The sequence below is a fragment of the Micropterus dolomieu genome, linkage group LG01 (genome assembly GCF_021292245.1).
Source record: "Micropterus dolomieu isolate WLL.071019.BEF.003 ecotype Adirondacks linkage group LG01, ASM2129224v1, whole genome shotgun sequence".
NCBI classification, from domain to species: Eukaryota; Metazoa; Chordata; class Actinopteri; order Centrarchiformes; family Centrarchidae; genus Micropterus; species Micropterus dolomieu.
The window spans coordinates 24,468,358-24,488,191 of NC_060150.1; the positions used below are offsets into that span (position 1 = coordinate 24,468,358).

Below are 19,834 nucleotides of genomic sequence, written 5' to 3' on the forward strand. Positions count from 1 at the left end.
CTTTGACAGTAACTGTGCCTACCCATGTTGTCTTTTGATGCACCAAAGGAGCTGATTGCAGTATTCAACCAGGGGTCTCATTTATAAATAGTGCGGATAGGAGCAAATAGGGCTGGAAACGAGCGTACGCCACTTCCCAAGTGTAACCGTGCTACCCTCTAAACGTGAACTAACACTGTGCTAGGTCCGGAAGGAGCTAAGTGATATAAACTGCACCCATAAAAGGAAGTATCAGGCCAGGTAAGTTGTAACCAGTAACTTTTACTCACATTACTTTGCAAATAACAGTTGAAACACAAATAAAAATGGGCAATTTAAAATAAATGAGTCTTTGGGTTTTGCCTTTTGCAGTCGTTAAAGTCTGTCTGTTTATGATCACTTTCTGTATTAGTCAGACCACTGTCAGTAGTTCTCTGTTAAAGTGCGTGTCACCAGTTCTGTGACAGTTTCCTTGTTTAAGAGGAAAGTTGGCACTTTTGGATGAAGTGTGTGTACCAGCTCAGGCGACTGATACTTTCCTACCACCAGGGGGAGTGTTCGATGAGTTGGTCTGCGTCTCTTCAAGATCACACTGGGAGGCTCGCCATCGATAGAAAGGGATCTTCCAAGTAGTTCTTGCTCTGTCCATAAGACCTGACCTGTTTTTGCAAACAAGACTTTAAAACGGTGTTCTATATATCTATCTGTTGTACAACAATCATACTAAAGCATAACAACCATGTAACATTTAAGCATCACATGCTGCATAATACTCAATGATCACATGTTCAGGCATATTTATCATACTTCAGTTCAAACTTCAAATCTTAGCTCAATATCTACATATATCTACAGTAACCAGCATATAACATGTACAACCTTGTACTTATTCAATAACAGCTGATAACAAATCAACAGAAATAACATAAAGCTACTCTTATCCCTGTATTAGGAAAACTGTAGGCAGTACAGGCTCTAAATAACTTAAGTTGCAACATATAACTGTAGTTGCAATCCAATACTCTAATTAGAGTAACCTTATCAGAAAACAATGTTTTATCTACCCACAGCAGAATTAACACATTAAGGTTTAACATTTCCACACACAACATTAAAATAAAATCATCTTAGAAAACCATAGTATTTTTTTATAACGTTCCCTTCAATAGCAATGCTGTGTAATTCACTCAGCTACTCCTTAAAACAAAGCAAATGAACAAAAAAGCAGCTGTGCTTAGGTAACGTAAATATCAGCATACTATTTCAGTTGCTAATTAAAATTAAAACTTTGTATCACTGTCATCGTGGCTGTCGTCATCAAGCATGTTCGTCTCCTCTCTCTCTCCCATACACATGCGCCTCAAATATTTTGTACAGTTTAATTTGGAATCATATTATTTAATACTTGCATGCGGTGCAATTTATTCTCATAAATAAGGTGAACAGGAGGACAAATTACATTTAAATTGATGCCATTTTCAATGCGTCAGTCGAGCAAATTCGAGTGTATTCAAGTGATATACAAATACAAGACTGGTAACTACGTTTTGTGAAATTTGCTTCAAATTGTTCTTTAGACCTATGGTTTAGATAATATTAAGAAATAGTTATGGTGATTCACGGAAATACTGGCCAAATTTCTGCAAGTCACGACAAAATCTAATATTGCAAATTAATCCAATTATATATTTAAAAGTTTTCTTGTATAGTTCCTGGTAAACTAAGTGTGAGCTGGGAAGACAACTGGGTACCATCCAACGAAGAGTAGCATGGAGCCTAGCTTCTAGGCCTTAAGTGCAACTTATACTTCTGCGTCAAATCGACGACATAGGCTATGCAGAAGCTGCGCCGTCGCCTGACGTGCACCTCCTCAAAAATGTAACTACACGTCGAGTCGACGCGGACCGTAAGCTCTGTGATTGGTCGGCTGGGTAGCCTCGCAATGCCTCCGAGCCGACCGGAAGTACGCCGCGCTTTGAAGTAACATTTACTAGCGGCCAAAACATTGTGAATCAATATATTTGACCGTCACAACCCGAGCGAAATGACTCGTTTTGCTATCAGATTGTGATCCATTCAGTCAGTAACATTCGATAACACTACACCAGCCGCACGTTTATAATTTTACCCCCATTTACGTTAGCGGAGGGCTAAACCGGAAGTTAGCCTGCTCGGCCGGCAAAAGTCATCACAGTGGACGCTGTAGCGCTACTGCCAACTAGCGTTTGGGGTGTAATTGCAGAATGACGGACACACCTACGCACATGTATAAATGCATGGCTACGTGCATAGCCTACGGCGTAGGTACGCACGTAGACCCTACGCAGAAGTATAAATGGGCCTTTATCAAGTTAGCTTGGTAACCAAGCATCCAGCATCTACTCTACTGACAAACTTAAGCTTAGCCCCTTTAATTAATAATTTGTAGATAACAATATTGCTAGATATTAATGTTCAGCAGCATCAGGTTCATTCAAACTGGCTCTCTGGTTTATTTTAGTCCATTTTCAAATATAAAATACTATTTATAATATAACTTGACTGAACAGGTGATGCTTATTATTTACTGAGATGTGCATATTGCCCAGAGCCCCGCTAATCGACATTGCGATAGTCAATACAGAGTAACAGTTGTAACTAATCCTGAGCGACTAGATCATTATTGTCTTGTTTTAAAACGAGGAGTGCCATCAGCTTCAGTACTATGTATGTTGCTAATCAGACAGGACATTCTGAATTTTTGACTAAAGAAAGAGGGTGGCAGGGGTGGTCAATAAAGATAAAATCTTCTATTTCTTTTATATATCTTATATATCTTTTTGTGAAACTAAGGAACATTATTTGCATTTCTGGAGGAGACAGGCTCTAAATTTAACTCCTCAGCTACAGTCCCTGCACCCCAAAAGGTCCCTGCACTGGTAGGCAGAACTTAATAATCAATAATTCCGGTTCTGTCAGAGTGGAATTTGCAGTGCTAAATCTGAAAAGCTAAACACAACTTTCTTTTACTAACTGAAAAAAACCAACTAATTGCTTGTATGTTTATATTTGGCGAGGTAGTGAAAATTGGTTTGGTTTTGGTACCTTAACTCAGGAATTGGTTTGTAGGATAGATTTTTTATTTTTTAATGAATTGATACTGAAATCCGTGGTACACTATGACACAATGGTAACTAAATGACACAAATTAATATTGTGCAACAATTGTTTAAAGAAAAAGCTTGAGCTCACCGGCTAGCTGCATGATGTGAACTTGAGTTGATCTTCTTAAAAAAAGCTGAAGTCGCACACTGGCCCTGACACCAATAATCTGTTGTAATGTGCTGTGGACAGACGCAGACGGAAACACACAGGCCCATGCTGTGCTCCTTCATGCTGGCCTATTAAAACAACCCACAGAGAAGGTGGCAGTTAGCACTTGGCACCAGTGTTTCCCTGGCAGCTTTAAATGCCCAAAGCCCTTTGAGATGCTTTCAAAACACAAATGCACTGACTACAGCACTGTGAGAGACTGCCACTGAAACGAAGACATACAGTCACCAGGAGAAAATGTCCAGTCTGTGCTGACTTCTGGATCAGCACACAGTTGCTAGGTTTGAGGTTTTTCCTTACCAAACTATTTTTAACTCCAGGCACTGAGAAAAAGAAAAAATAGCTGTAGGAAATAGACACACCCAGACCCAATCTGTGGATTTAAAGCATTTTAATATATCTGATGAAGAATGCAAGAAACAGGCTTAACAAAAAACCAAATTCACTGTGCTTTTACACCTTAAAGGGAAACTTGGTGACTGATTTTCAACTGGCTTAGTATCATAACAATACAGGTCATATCCCTTTAAGCTGGATTTATACTTGATTTATCCTACTAGTGTTTTTTTCTTTTTCTCCTTGCAGTAGTTCAACAGTGGAAAGCTTAACATTAAGATGGAAATTTAGTTTAGATCAGTCATAATCTGACACAAAAAATAAAGCTAAAGTAATCAGTAAACAGTGAGGCTGATTAAAGTAGCCTACAAACAGGAACACATGAATGAAACTAAAGCTCCAAACCACGGAGTTACAAGTCAGTTTACACGTTGTAGAAGTACAACACAGCCGCATGTTGAATGTAGCACAAGTCACAGCTTTGTTTAAGCCCTGCTACCAAGCAGGACCACAACAGAGAGGGCCAGTGTTATCACTTATTGCGAGATTGCATCAGAAACGTGATCACCATCCACCTAAAGGCAACATGCACATGTGCAAAAGCTATTATATTCAAGGACTGAACTTTTGTAGACGTACTGTATCTAACTCCAAGTGGCTTTTAGAGCTCTTGATTGACCAGGGTACTATGGTATTTGGTATGGTATCCATCAACTGTTATGTGTGGGTATGGGTATGTTGCAATTTGGGAATTTTTATAAGAAGTAGACGTAGTCATCGTGACGTCACCCGTTGGTTTGTGGACTGCCGTTTTGAAGCCTCGAGTTTTGGCCGATAGGGCGCGGCCATGTTGAGTTTTTGCAACAAGGAAGTGCCCAATAATGACCATATTTGGACGAGACGGTGGAGCTAATGGCCGTTTGTGGAGCTAGTTAGCTTGCTAAGCTAGGTGCATCTGTAATTCGACCTAACTGTCATTTTAACAGGGCTGACAGCTTTGTCTAGCGAGCAACAGTCTAAAAAAACTAAATGTACTCACCAGAGAAAGTGAACAGCCAACTCCTTATAAGCTTTTATAACGGCGCTGTTTAAAGTTACATAGTGCCGTGGGTACGAGTTACTCTAGTCTGATTGACAGGTCGCCATGGTTACGACTTGTCAATCACAGATAATCTCGCCGTAAAGCATACTCTGCTTTATGGTCTATTTTAAAATAAATGGGACCATAATTTACTTTTTTTTTTTTAAATCATTTTGTATTGAAGAAGACCTGAAACTAGCGACAGAGACCATAAACTCATCAGGAAAGTGTTTACAGAGGTAATAAATCAGCTGAGAAGTAGGGTAATTTTACCATTATTTCTAAGGGAACCAAACTTCTTTTTGGAACCAGAAGAGTCGCCCCCTGCTGGCCGTTTGATAGAATGCAGGTTTAAGGGACTTCCGCAATGGAGTCACGTCTCAGACCAGAAACTTCCCCCTTGGGTTTTGAACAAAAACTGTCTGTGATTGCTGACAGTGCTATGTACACACAGACTTTGTCAACATGTCGATGCAGAGGCTTCAAACTCTACTTTATTAGGTGGGTGCAATGTCAAGTAAGTAAAAAAGGTGAATTATTAAATTTTTAAAGACATTTATAGGATTTTTATGGCATATTCATCTTATGTTTTGAAAATCAAATGCTGTAGTCAGATTTCAATTCACGGCAGTTTCAGTTAATTCCAATGGTGACCTACTTTCACAGCAAATAAGAACCATCAAAACATCAATTAAAATATCTTAAACCGCTGGTGACCATACCTAACTGCTCTTGTATCCATTATTTTAAAAATTAAAATATCAGTCTCAGTTTGAAGTTTCAACAACAGTTTAAAGCTATAGGGTAGGTAACTAGTAAGAGTAAAGTATCTAAACAAACAAATCCCAACCCTTTCGTCAGACCTTACAGGAAGATTGTGAACAGGTAGGTAGGTAGACAGGCATTTGATTTATTATTTGCTGTCAGTATGTCAAGAATTTCAACAAATCCAACAAAAATGCTTCTGAAATAAATTGGCTTCCCTAAATTTAAAGAAGCAGTATAGCCTTATGAAAAGGCCAATTAGAGTTCTTACAAATTGCATTTTAACCATTGCATTGCAAATCAGACTCGTAAGAGTAAACATGGTGGGAAGCTCCCCTGTCGCTGACCAACACATTTTCCATCCTGGAAGAGCAGGACTTCCCCCCACACTGCTCTTCAGACCGTCTCCAGATTGTGATGGCTTGTGGCCGCCTGCACTCTCCACGACTCTGTCCAAGCGGTCTCCGTCTCACCACACGGTGTACGGCGTTTTAGCTGGCTGCTAAGTCTCAACACATGGCTACAGTCTGTTCTCTTCACACAACTTAGTTTTCATTGATAATTTCGGAGAGACGCTCAATGCCTCGTCACGCTGCTGGTGTTTTTACCATGTTGTAAAAACGCGGCGCTCCCATTGCAATTAATTGAAAAAACATGCTGGCATCAGGAAAAAACGCTTTGGTGCTCACAGGCCCTTATGGGGCTGGGATAGTGTCAGAAAATATTATAGGTAAAAGGTAAAGTGTGTGGTAACAACTGGAGCAGTCTCAAATGGCCCCCGCAGACCCAAACGCAACACAAGGGTTAAGTAAATAAAGTAAAGTCTGTAGACATAGTAGAAGCGGCCGTCTCCGTCAAATTTGGTCCCGCCTCCAGCTCACTCTGATGGTAAACGCTATTTTTTAGCAAGCGTTGCACTTCATGGATTTCTGTCATTTGTAACTATACCTCTGTTGTGGTATTAAGCTGGTGTTGATGCTGTGTCGTAATCAGCACAGTGCGCCAGGAAAGATGCTGCTAAAACTTCCAAAGAGGAAGAAAAATAGCCATCTGATTGGCTGGACCACAGCTTGGGGGGTGCAACCTCATCCCAGGGCTTCAAATAGGCCTTTCTCGTTTCTCAGTTGTGCCTCCTCAACTCCTCGCATCACGTCTTAGACTATATCCACACTACTACATTTTTGTTTTAAAACACAGACCTTTTGCTACGTTTGCATCTACCGTCCAGACTATAACGGCAAATCCGAAAACCTAAAACGGAGAAGTTTGAAAATGCTGCTGACCCCGTTTTTTTTTCTTTTTTAAACTTCGGGGTAGTGTATTAGTGCTGACAGGCAAAAATGGAGGACTTCAGAAACGATGACGCAGACACTCACATTAGGCTTCTTGATAGGATCTTATCAGACATGCAGAACAAAAAACAAAATGCTACATACAGTGTTTTGGTTTTGGTATTTTTAATAAAATATTTTGTACTGTGCAAATAACACATATACAATTGTACTGTGCATGTTGCCATATTTACTTTATGATGACTCATAGACTGTTTTCCACCGCCACAGTCGCTTTGTACTCCCGTGTTAAAAACCTCCGCCTCATTGTCGGTCCATGCAAAAAAATCTCTAATGTGGTTCTTCGTTTGTAGTAGTACTTTTTTCTTTTGCTAAATCTTTTGTAATTGTGCAGTAGACAATCGGTTTCATGTTTACACCGTCACACGCAGGGACGTTACTAGGATTGAAAGACGGGGGCTTAGCCCCGAGGGAATGCTTGACTTGCGCTTGCAAAATCTTTGCCCTCGCATCTTTTGTTACTATATTAGAACTACACTTATATTAACAATTGAAGAAACCAAGATGTTAAGAAGTAAAAAGCAACAGACATATTCTCTTCTTCCATATCTCCTCTGTTGAACAAAAGTTACTGTAATGTTAGCTTTTAGACACATCAAAGCTGCATGGGTGGAATTCACTTAGGCCAGACTGTGCTCCTGCTGAGTTCTTCTGTTTGATATGACCTAAATGCAATCCAGCTGCTCATGTAATTGTATGACAAAGTAATACCATATCTAATTCCTCTCTCTATAAAATTAGTTGCAGATTCAAAGAATGCTATTTAATTACACTAATCTACTGCACTGCACATTGGTGCATACAAGCATTCAATAAATACTTTATCATGTAAGCTGTAAGTGACTACTGTCTGAATTCAATAACATGATGGCGGAAGGAATAAAAGATTTGGAGTAATGATTACTAAATATCACTAGGGAGTGGCCTACTTCATTCCAATAAAATGTCAAACTTTAAAAAAAAATATACTTTATGGTCCCAGAGGGAAAATTTATTTTTACCAAACATAACATTTCTTAACGCCAACGGCTGAGATAAAAAAAATAAAGCAAGTCTCTCCAGACTTTTGAACTAACGTTACTTTTTTGCACATGCATTTATAAGAGAAGAATTTAGTGCTTTTACAAAACACAAAACGTTGCTTAACGCTGAGTTTCTTTCTGTAGGCGAAGTTTCACATTGCTGCGCTGCTTTAACAGAGGCTTTGATAAATTAGATGTAGAATTGTTCAGGGTTGAAAGCTTTGTGCTGCTCACGCAGAGTTTACAATGGACGACAATGTTCTTTGCATCTTAGACACAACAATGGCAATACTTAAGCTGTGGAAAGAACTAGCCTATCTCCCTCATTCTCCATTCTAACTTATGCTTGATTGATATCTTTTAATATATATATATATATATATTTTTTTTTTTATTAATTTTTTTATTATAGAAAAAAATAGTAGTAAAAAACCAAATGAAGAAAAAAATAAAACTCCTACCCCTTCAGGCTAACAGCTGACTTGAACAACATAAGGTCCGTTGCGCAGTGGCGCATGTTTTATTAATATGCAAATGAAACACAAACAAACAGATACAACTCTGAATTGATAGTTTATTATTAAGTTAACTAGAATTTACAAACAATGCAAAATTTATGTTGATTGCAATGGAGGACTACAGTCTTCTGACCGGCTTCCAAAGCATTTTTGCCCCCTGAATCTGCCCACACAGTGTTTGTATAGAAGAAGCCCGTGTATACAGTCCTAGGCCTAGGTCGCAAAATGTAAGAGGGTGTGCAAGAGAAACTGCGCAAATAAACTCCACTCAGCTGATGCTACACCACCATACGCCATGATAGTAACCAAGTGCAACTTGAGCTGAGCGGCTGTGAGTCGCAGCCAGATTGTGCAGGCAAGTACCGTAGCTGGTAGTTTTGCATTATAAAAATGTAAAAACTAAGGTGCAGACTTGCTCTGTTTGGGACTGTGAGCTGCACTTTGTCGGAGGTGCTGATCATTTGTGTGGATTTGTGGTGAGATTTCAGCCTGATCACAAGTGTTCGTATTTAGTTTCAGTTGCTTGTCTCATTACGTTCTCTATGGCAAGCCATTTAAAAATGTATTCCTTTAAACCTACTAGTCGCTATTTAAAAGCTACAAGTACTTTAGCTATTACTAGCCATAACTATTCCTTTTGATATTTGTAACTCTCCCCATTTTACTAGTAACAATTGATTAGAATCTGGTAACTATTCGAATACTTATATGTAACTAATAAATAAGTACTAGTAGCTTTTAAATTGTAAGCTTTAAAGAATAAATGTGAAAACGGCTTGCCATAGTTCTTTGTATGTAAGACGTTCTGACTGTATCAGCTGAACAATAATGCAGGTTAATGCACAGAAGAGTATAGGGCAAGTATTAAAATAATAAATATAAATAATAATAAATAATAATTATAAATTCTAATTAAATTATGACTTATGACTTATTATGAATTATTTTTCTCGAACTATTGCAACTTTTTTCTGAAACCATGCTGAAATGCAGGAGCTATTAAAGTCAGTTTCTAACTTAATTAAAATGAATTCATTGATCATTTAAGTGAAAAAGTGCCACATGCACATTTAAAAATGATTTATATACACATTCACTAAACAAAGACACAAAAGAGGAGGGAATACTAAATCATGTGTGTAAACTCAGCAGGGATTTTATTGAATGAGAAAAGTTGATCTACAGGAAAAAATATATTTAAAAGCAATAGCTACAGAATGCCTGAGAGCCTTACTGCCTTTGTTCGTTTCTTTTTGAATTTTCACCTGCACCATGAATTTTGTATTTCCCTTCATATAAATAAAGATATTTCCACCATAAATTGATACGGGGTGGGGGTGGGGTGTAGCCAAAATAAAATATCAGTCAGTGCTGGCTTACAGTGTCCCATGCTGGCAGAATTTAAAACATTTGCATACATGACATCTCTCCATTTTGATCAAATGAGCAAATTACAATCAGTTGCCAGTTAATTAGGTACACCTTGCTAAAACTTATAAAACTTATAAACTCTACTTCTATCGACTGTATGATCATTTTGGAGGCTGCAGTTTGTGAAATGTGTTGTTATACTGACATGTTTCTATTATTTTGTCTACCCACATACGATGAATTTGCCTCCGGTTGCTGTCAGAGTACCTACACAGAACAATCATAAACATACAGGACAACAAGCACAACCAAAACAGATACAAACTACAGGTACACCCATACACACAAACATAAATAAAAATAACAGAAGCACTCCTAAATGAATTAAAATGATAACAAAACATATTTCTATCTGACTCAATGAGCAATGTGAAGAGAGATCTTACTACATAGTTTTGGCTAACCTGAATTTAAAGAGGTGGTATTATGCTCATTTTCAGGTTCAAAATCTTATTTAGAGGTTGTACCAGAACAGGTTTACATGGTTTAATTTTCAAAAAACACCATATTTTTCGTCATACTGCACATTGCTGCAGCTCCTCTTTTCACCCTGTGTTGAAGGCTTCGTTTAGCTATGGAGTGATACATCTTGTCTCTAAATGATCTTTGTTGGGAGTTTCACATGCGCAGTTCCTAGTTAAGGACTACTAGCCAATCAGAAGCAGAGAAGGGCGGGTCAGCAAGAAGCCGATAAACAAGGCTTCGATTCAGCTATAGGCTACATGTTGCCGACCAGTTTGGCAACATAGACTTGAGCAAGAGTTTCAGAGTGGTGAGTTATTAATCTGTAACAAATGTATCTTTCATCCATAAAGTTTTAACTGAGCTCTGTCTCTACATCACAGTAACAGCTTTATGTCCATTGACTGCCTGGAGGGTAGCTAGTGTTTGGAAGGGAGAGGAGAGGTGTGCTGCAGCTCAGTGTTTTTCCACCTGTGTTTTTGAGGGCATGTCAGAGTAGCCACTTGGCGGGCATTTAGCTTTCATCCTTGTGACGTAACAGGGATGAAAGGGAAACGGCTGGACTACAAACGAGCTGTTTTCAGGCAGTTCAGAGCAGAGTTTTCTGTGGGAGATGGGAACTCCCTTTGGGATGGACTTTGGGCTTTTTCACTTTGCAGAGGGAAAAGCCAAAAAGCATAATAACACCTCTTTAAAATTTTCATTTAATTGTTATTTCATCAAAATAAGAATTGTAGAGTGCACCACCTCTACGGTGGCCCAGTGTGCAAGACAATGGGATAAAGTGCCCTGTAGGTTGCCCTTCCAGTGGAGAAAACAAAATCCAGTCCTTAAATGGGAGAAAATTTGTTGGCCTCTACATGCCTTTAAATAGTTATATGTTAAAGTTCCCTGTGTGTTTTTATTACAGAGTTGTGGTCTTAACCAAGGTTTGGAACTGTTTCAACAAAAAAGCACTTTTGCTGTTGATCAGCATCTATTTGGTAGAGAGGCTCATAAGTGAGTTACAAAACAAAATGTTTGTGCACAAACAAAATTAGAAAGGAAAAAAAATCTACTAACATTACTAGTTGAGACCATTAAATGGATATTTAATGGGTATTAGTCAAACGATTAATTTTATCATTGTTGTCACACATAGCTGGTACCAGATAGTGTAGTGTGTTGCAGCATTCAGTTGAAATGCATCAAATGTGGAGAGTCTGTTAGAAGCTGATATATAGAATGTGAACTACTTTTTACTTTTTTTATTTAAATTGTTCCTGGTCACAGAATTGACTCAGAGAAAGAGAATCTTCAACATACAGTAGATAAAACTTAACAATCAGTGCATACTGTATCATACAGAAGAAGGATTTTTGTTTTGTAAATGTTGAGTGACACCTTATAAAACTGGTACTGGTCAATTACTAACAGATAATCCAAATGAAGGGTTAGGGTTAATTTAGTTTGTGCAGATCCTCTACAGTTACGAACACCACCTGGAGAGACAGAGAGAGAATTAACAGCACAGTTCTTCTGTTTTATTTATGTACAGTATCTCACAAAAGTGAGTACACCCCTCACATTTTGTTAATATTTGATAATATCTTTTCATGTGACAACTCTGAAGAAATGACACTTCCGTGATGTCGTCATTGAGGAGGGGAAGAGGACTCGAGTGGCAACCTGTGAAGCTCTGGTGAACTCCATACCCAAGAGGGTTAAGGCAGTGCTGGAAAATAATGGTGGCCACACAAAATGGGCCCAATGTAGTTATTTTCACTTAAGGTTGTACTCACTTTTGGTGCCAGCGGTTTAGACATTAATGGCTTTGTGATGTTATTTTGAGGGGACAGCAGATTTACACTGTTATATAAGCTGCACACTCACTACGGTACTTTACAATGCAAAGTATAGCAATAGCAAAGTGTCATTTCTTCAGTGTTGTCACATGAAAAGATATAATCAAATATTAAGGAAGACTCCCTACTGCCGGTCCATTCCAGGCTAAAACCGGCCGATGGGGTGGAGGGGTGGAGCCGAACACTGTAGCTCCACCCCTTTATAACCGATCTGCTGCAAGGGGCATCCCTCCTGAGTAGTGATGGAGGTGAAGGGGGACATAAACATACAAGACACACTGGATAACTCAATACATAATTTGGATTCCCTCGTTCGAAACGAGAGTAAACCAAATTCATACCACTTGTGTTAACACATTTATTGAGGCTACAAAAAAAGTCCACTCACTTAAAGAGGGTGCTGATGAGTTGAAAGAAATATGACTTGTGTTTTGTGCCATAAGCGGGACACTGAAAGATCATCTTAATAAATAGTGTTATATTTCCCATAATGTGTTTTTACAAGCAGCGTATCACATCCACATGCTGGTGCAATAAGACAACAAACATATGATAACATTATGAAACTATGCTCTCGTATTTACTCAACTGACGCACTGAAAACAGCATCAATTTAAATGTAATTTGTCCTCCTGTTCACCTTATTTATGAGAATAAATTGCACTGTATGCAAGTATTAATTAATATGATTCCTGTACAACATAGAGCGTTCTTTTTCAGAAACAGATATCTCTGTTTGTGTTTATTATCCTAAATCATGGTTCTTTTTGGGTGCGCTGCAAATTATCTTAAATGATGTTTTTTGTTGCGCACTTCAGGGAAAATCAATCAACGGGTGTTTGTTTATACAGACGTTTCCAGCCCTGTTTTGTACGTAAGCACTGTTTAAAAATGAGACCCCTGGTCTTGTTCAGGGCAGTGATGACTTGCTTATAAAAACTGAGGAGGCAGGTGTCATCCTAAAGTTTCGTGAAGGTCTTCAGCATACTCTGATTCTCTTTATACCACAAAAACACTTTTAGTATTAAAATTGCATTGCATAAAAGGCCTCTCTGTCTCAAAGTCCCAGGTTGAATTTCAGTCCCAGCAAAATTAGAAAATGTAGATGTATTGTAGCTGATGATTTCAGTCAACGAGAGATTTTAGAACTGTTTTACCTAAATTCCATGTGGACACTCCCACCGGGGGAAGTAATACCCTGGAACATGTCTACATGATTATTCCAGGCAGCTACAAAGCTCTCTCCTGTCCCTATTTTGGTTTATCAGACCATATTTCTCTGCTTCTTCTGTCCATTTACACCCAAACCAACATTTAAATCAGTCAAATTGTGGAAAGATGAGGCTACAGCAGCACTGCAGGACACACATTTTTGAGTGACCTTTTATTGTGGCCAGCCTAAGGCACACCTGTGCAATACCCATTCTGTCTGATCAGCATCTTGATATGCCACACCTGTGAGGTGGATGGATTATCTCTGCAAAGGTGAAGTGCTCACTAACACAGATTTTGACAGATTTGTGAACAATATTTGAGAGAAATAGGCCTTTTGTGTACATAGAGAAAATCTTAGATCTTTGAGTTCAGCTCATGACGAATGGGGGCAAAAACAAAAGTGTTGCGTTTATAATTTTGTTCAGTGTTTAAGGTGAATGGTGAGAACTGTTACAGAGCCAGTGGCCAGAACCCACTGACCATGTAATTCACTGTCATGGAGCTGCGCTGAAATGACTTCTGAGTCAAAATGAGTCGTTAAAGGAGTTTATAGTCACCTGGTCATGGCAGGGGTTAGGGTAGTCACAGATGTCCTGTGAAAAGACAGAATGCAGCAACATTTTCACCTCTTCAGGATAAACATAGGTGGGCTGACTCGGATTCCCCTCCTTCACACCGACCCCATGAAACATCTGGAATAAAATTGAGGAGGATAGAGAAGAGCTGAAATAATGTTTGACTTCTGGTGGATGCGCATACACAGGACTGTTCCTTGAGGATTTACAGTCATCAGCAATCATTTATCAGTGCATTTATTTTTTCCATCCATACTTTCATTTTCTGTTGCTTATGGAAGTCCAGGTCATGGTGAAAGAAAAGTAGTCCACTGGTACTCCAGACTTTTCTCCACCAGATGGGATATTTAATCCCTCCAGTGTGTTCTGGTTATGCCCTGTGGCCTCCTTACCAGTTGGACATTGCTGGAATATTGTACCTCAACTAAAATGTGTCCAGGAGTGTCAGGGACGCTGGCCTGAATACAGAGCTGCACTTCTGGTGTAGGTCTCTCTCGCTCGCTCTCTCTCTTTCTCTTCCATCCTTGTGTCTGTGTGCTTTATTGCAGAAGTGGTGACGGGTGTACGGGAGTCAGGAGAACAGCTGCACGACACCAACCACAATCACCTCCGCCATAAATACCCTGACTTGTAGACAATACTCCCGAGTTTGTTATGTTTGAGCTCGGTGCTGGACCCGACGCTGGACAACGCTCCACTCCTGCCTAAGCCTGCTCCTCGGACTCTGGAACTTTGGACTCGCGGCTGGATCCTAAACCACTGGACCTCGTCGCAGTCTCCTCGTCAGCCTCTCTGTCCGGCCCGGTTCTGCTCCTAGCATTGTCCTCGGACCTGCCCCTCCCCTAACCCCGGGCTCTGCCCTTCCCATTCACCTTTGGTATCTGCAGAAATAAATATTGTTACATTTACCAGTCCTGGCTTTGAGTTGTGGGCCTGGACTCATTTTTTTGCTAGCCTGTAACAGGGATGCATTCTGATCAGATACTAAACCACCTCAATTCATGGCCACTGGCAGTGAGGAGTGGTAATAAGGAGAATTGGGAGAAATCCTGCTATGCCACTAAGACTTTGAATTTATATTTTACTGTGGGACAACTAACAATACTATGTCTAGCAGCGTCCCACTCTGTCTACTCATACAAACACACACACTGTTATCCTTTTAAGCAAGTCAGTAGAGAGGTTAATGAGCAGTCCCTGCCACCAGCAACAAATGTCCCAAAATTTACAGTGAAACAAGTAAGTTGTTGTTGCCTTATCAAATGACCCATATAGACTATATTATTATTATTATTATTATTATTATTATTATTACATGAGCATCAATGTGCAAAATGATATGTGGTCAAAATGTACATATGATGTAAGAAAACAATGGTTCTAACACATTTGCAGTTTATTACATGAGTACCAACCAGTTTCCTATGCAGAAGCCTGTAGACCTTCTTCCGACGGGCACGGTCAGCCCTCAGGCGTTTGGCTGCATGAAGAAGTGATGCTATCCACACAGGTAGTCTGAGGAAAGGGGTGATTTAGACATTTGAAAAGTGTCTAAACGTGTCGTCTGAGTTTAAAGTGAGCAGTTATGCATAACCTCTTACCATTCCAGTAAAACTGATGCAAAACACCCTTTCAAAGCATAATTGAATGGAGTTCTTGAACCATTTGGAGTATATCCATGGTTTTGTGCTTCTCTGAAAGATAACACTCTGAAGTCTCTAACCCAAAATAATTGTAAGTGCTACTGGAATTGATTAATATAAGTTTAAACACACTAATATAGTTTTTTGTTTCCGCTTGAAAATGTTTGCTAACACATGCATGCAGACAACTGTAGCTGGGATTTGTTAGCTGGAAGACACTGTGGGGCCACAGCATAAAGCCTTCCCTAGTCCAATTTTAAATTTTATACCAATACCATGAAAAATCATTGTTTTACACAGGTTTTTTTAAGGGTATGGCTTACCGTATTTTTTTCAAAAACCCTTGGCGGCAAGCTGCTGCTGCTGCTGCATCGCTCTGTATTAGCCGGTTGACGCAGATGTGTTTTGTTTTTTTGCTGGTGGATCATGAACTTCCTACTTAAAGCTGGATATCATTATTTTGCAATTGGCTCAGGCTACCCACGAAATAATAGGGGCTGGCCCTTCCTTATAGCGCGGGCTCTTGTCGGCTATTGAAAGGGACATGTGGGCTCCATTTGGGTCGAATTTGGTGTCAGAGTTCAGCAGTTAATTTGAATACAAGATATTGTAGTTGTTTTCATCCAAATCGGACAACTAACCCACGGGAAGAAAACCTCCACCTCTTCTATCTCCATGCCTGACAGAGAGCCACACAGACTATTTCCATTATTCAATTGTTTGGCTTACAATGATTATGAAAACAAGATAATCATAATAAAATGATTAACTGTTATTGTTAGCTTATTATAAATAATAATAACTTTAATTTAATTTATACTTTTCTTTTTCACTGTTGGTTTAAGTCACTGCATCTTCTGACATACCAAATGGTTGAATTTCAGCATAATGTAACATAATTAGTTGTCATCAACTCGAGTAACCTGTCTCTGCTTTTCTCTGGTTATCTGGATACTGTGTCAACAGTGTTATTATAGGCACAAAGGAACACGCATACATGATCTGACCTAACAACCCTAAGTTACATATCTACAGCTATTTGGTACTTGTTGTTGCTAATGTAATGCTAGCTACTGACAGTTTATAATAGGGTGATAAGCCAGGACAGTAATAAGTTTGTTTGATTCAAAACTGGCAACCAATGATGTAATAACGCGTCGCAGCCAGCCTGCGCCCCCCTTTCCATCCCCAGTGAGTAAATGGTTTGCGAGATGGCAGGTGAAAATACCCATAAGAATACTTTACCTCAAATTTCAAGTTCTTCATTGGCATACAAGGTTTATCTTCGGTTATTAGATTTGTTTTTAAAGTTACAAGGTAGATTTATTTGTCATTTTACAACACAGATTTATATAGTAAGCTGGAGTTGTTGTTCCCTTTATGTTACTCACAAATAGCAAACATTATATACAAAAACATAAAAATATACAGAAATAATATTTCTGTATTTTATTTTACATGTTAGACTGCCGAGCATGAATTAAGGAGTCTCACAGTCTATGCCTTGGGGAAGAAGCTGCTCTGGAGTCTGGTGGAATGACGGAGGATATTTCTGTATCTCTTCCCAGAAGGCAGCAGGGTGAACAGGTTGTGGCTGGGGTGGGTACGGTGTTTTAGTATCCTTTGGACTCTGCACAGGCACCTCACCTCACTGATATCACTGATGCACAGATGATAAGATGGGTACCAATGCAGTTTTAATCACCCGCTGCAGAGCCCTCCGGTCCTGGGCTGTGCACATCCCATGCAAGTTTGTGATGTTTCCAGTCAGGATGCTTTCTATTGCCCTCTTGAGTTTCTTCCAAACTCTCTTTTACTCTTCAAAGCTTCCTCCGTAAATGTCCTCTTCGGTCTCTTCGCATCAGCATTAGCTAATGTTATGTCCATAGAGGCTGCTGAGCCTGGTGATGTTGCCCACTCAACAAGCTCCAGCGCCGCCCTCCACCAGCAGCAGTAGTGTTGTTTGAAAACTTGGGTGGCAAGCTAACAAACAAAGCTAACGCAAGAGCACTTACAGTGAAGGTAACAACGTCTGAGTGTGTTATCTAGTAAGTTTGCTAACATCAACTCGAGATTTATAGCTCTGTCGACAACGCTGGACTACTTGGACTACTGACTAGTCCAACAGCAAGAAAATCAGCTCAGCACCCTGTCTTGCATCTGTTTAGCTCTTTTAGCTCACTCCAACAAGGAAAAGCCAGTCCAATATTTAATCTTGTGCAGTCTCTTGCTCATTCAGGCTCTCTTTTCCTTTATTCCGACAACATTTTCTTCAGATTCTTTGCAACTGAGCTAGCTTCTTCCAAAGAACTTACATTGTACATTTTATGTACTTTTTGCTTCTTCTTATAGCTTGCTTGCTTGCTGAAGAGTTGTGCGTGGGATTTCAAATTTTACATAGAGCCAGTAACCAGAGCCCCAGGGTGGCAATGAACGAAACACCATTCACCCAATTAAGCTCCTTCTGATTCTGATTTGTTTACAAAATCAGAATCAGAAGGAGCTTTATTGCCAAAGTTCAAGGACTGAAACTGGACCCAGATGAAACCATGGTATCCTATGACGTGACTTCTTTGTTCACCTGCGTCCCCACCATAGAAGCAGTAGAAACCATAAGGAAACGGCTAACACAGGACAACAGCCTGGACAACAGAACTAGACCAGATCTGCAAATTACTCGACCTCTGTCTAAACACCACCTATTTCCAGTTCAGCGGAGGATTCTACAGACAGAAGCATGGCTGTACCATGGGCTCACCGGTATCCCCAACTGTGGCGAACATCTCCATGGAAGAAGTGGAGAGCAAAGCCCTCAACTCCTTCAGAAGAACAACACCAAGCCACTGGTACAGATATGTGGACGACACCTGGGTCAAAATTAAAAGCCAGGAAGTGCAAGCCTTCACAGAACGCATCAACACTGTAGACAGCAGTTCACACGAGAAGATGTCCACAACAACAGCTTGGCCTTCTCGGACTGCGCTGTACACATTGAAGAGGACAGGTGCCTGCAAATTGGTGTTTACAGAAAACCCACACACACAGACCAATACCTACTCTTCGATTCCCACCACCCACTGGAGCATCAGCTAGGGGTCTCTATCTCTCGTGAACACACTTTAACAACGGACCAGTATGTGAATTGAATGCTTACAATCATGAACATCGCTGCACAAATCTGTCCAACCCAACGCTGTCAATGTCAGAGACCCACCTTCAAAAAAAGATATTAGCGAGTAGCCTAGCTAATAAAGACAGCTATGTTAAGGTTAGAAAAGTTATAGTCAACATCAACTGCGCCACAGTTAAGCTGCCATGCTGTGGGAAACACTGTACTAGCTTTGGAATCAAAGAAATTGCCTGTTTAATTTTTCATTGTTAATTGGCTCTCTGTGTCTCTCCCTCAGACCACCAGCCCAAAGCCCGGACTCAGCTCTGCCTGCCAGCCCAGCGCTATCCAGAGCACCGGAACTCGGACCCAATCACTGGCCCATCGGAATCACCTACAACGCCCTGGCCCACTTTGTTTGTGCTGAGCTATCAATAAATATCCCTTTGTTTGAACACCCAACTCTGGTCTGCATTTGAGTTCTGGTCACAGATACTGACAGACTGGGAAAGGAAACATTTAGCTTACCCAAATGAACAGCAGCGATCAACATACATATCCATGAGAAGGTTGATGGAGGGCAGCAAGGTCTGTGGAAAAAAATACAGTTTGTCTAGACATGATTTAAAGCACATGTTACAGTGATAGTGTGTAGGTTGCTTCTCTGCTCCAGTTCCAATCAGATCAATTGAAAGAAAAACTAAGAAAACACTGAAATTCAGGGGGAGAATCCTATGAAAAACGCTTAGTACTGATGTTGAGTAGCTGGTGTGTTAATCTATTTTGTTTAGTTTTTTTCAGGTACAGTAGACTAGGTTAACAGAAACATACATTCCGTGACCTCTAACTGAATACAAACAAGATGACATTGTTGAGTTTTACTGTCAGATTTTCAAATTTTGTCTTGAGTTACAAACCAAACTTATATACATAACAAAATTGAAAAATATCTACAGCATATATAACAAACAGCTGCTGCGCCTTCGGTTTCATTGCTTGCTTTGCCTTTCAGTATCTGAGGTCTTGCCCCTGGCCTATGGAGATCCTCTTTCTTTTAACAATTTGATAGACGTTGCAGTTTAAAACACTGAGTTACTATGCAGCAGAGGTGGGACAAAGTAAGTCTCAAGTCTTCGATATGAAGTCCCAAGTCAACTGCCATGTTAAGTCAAAATCTTAAACTCTGTGTT

The 19,834-nt window shown here is 39.8% G+C and overlaps 2 long non-coding RNA genes across 2 annotated transcripts; one reads left to right on the forward strand and one right to left on the reverse strand.

Annotated features, from left to right (window-relative positions):
- Positions 1-241: 241 nt before the first annotated feature.
- On the reverse strand, positions 242-4,795 carry LOC123971071. The gene is made up of 3 exons (XR_006825117.1): positions 4,667-4,795; positions 3,211-3,359; positions 242-638 (listed from the first exon to the last, which is right to left on the reverse strand). It is a non-coding gene; the product is annotated as an uncharacterized LOC123971071 (long non-coding RNA).
- Positions 4,796-5,015: 220 nt separating this feature from the next.
- LOC123971076 lies at positions 5,016-19,101 on the forward strand. Its single transcript, XR_006825120.1, has 5 exons — positions 5,016-5,209; positions 14,441-15,131; positions 15,288-15,402; positions 17,001-17,134; positions 18,943-19,101. It is a non-coding gene; the product is annotated as an uncharacterized LOC123971076 (long non-coding RNA).
- Positions 19,102-19,834: the final 733 nt, after the last annotated feature.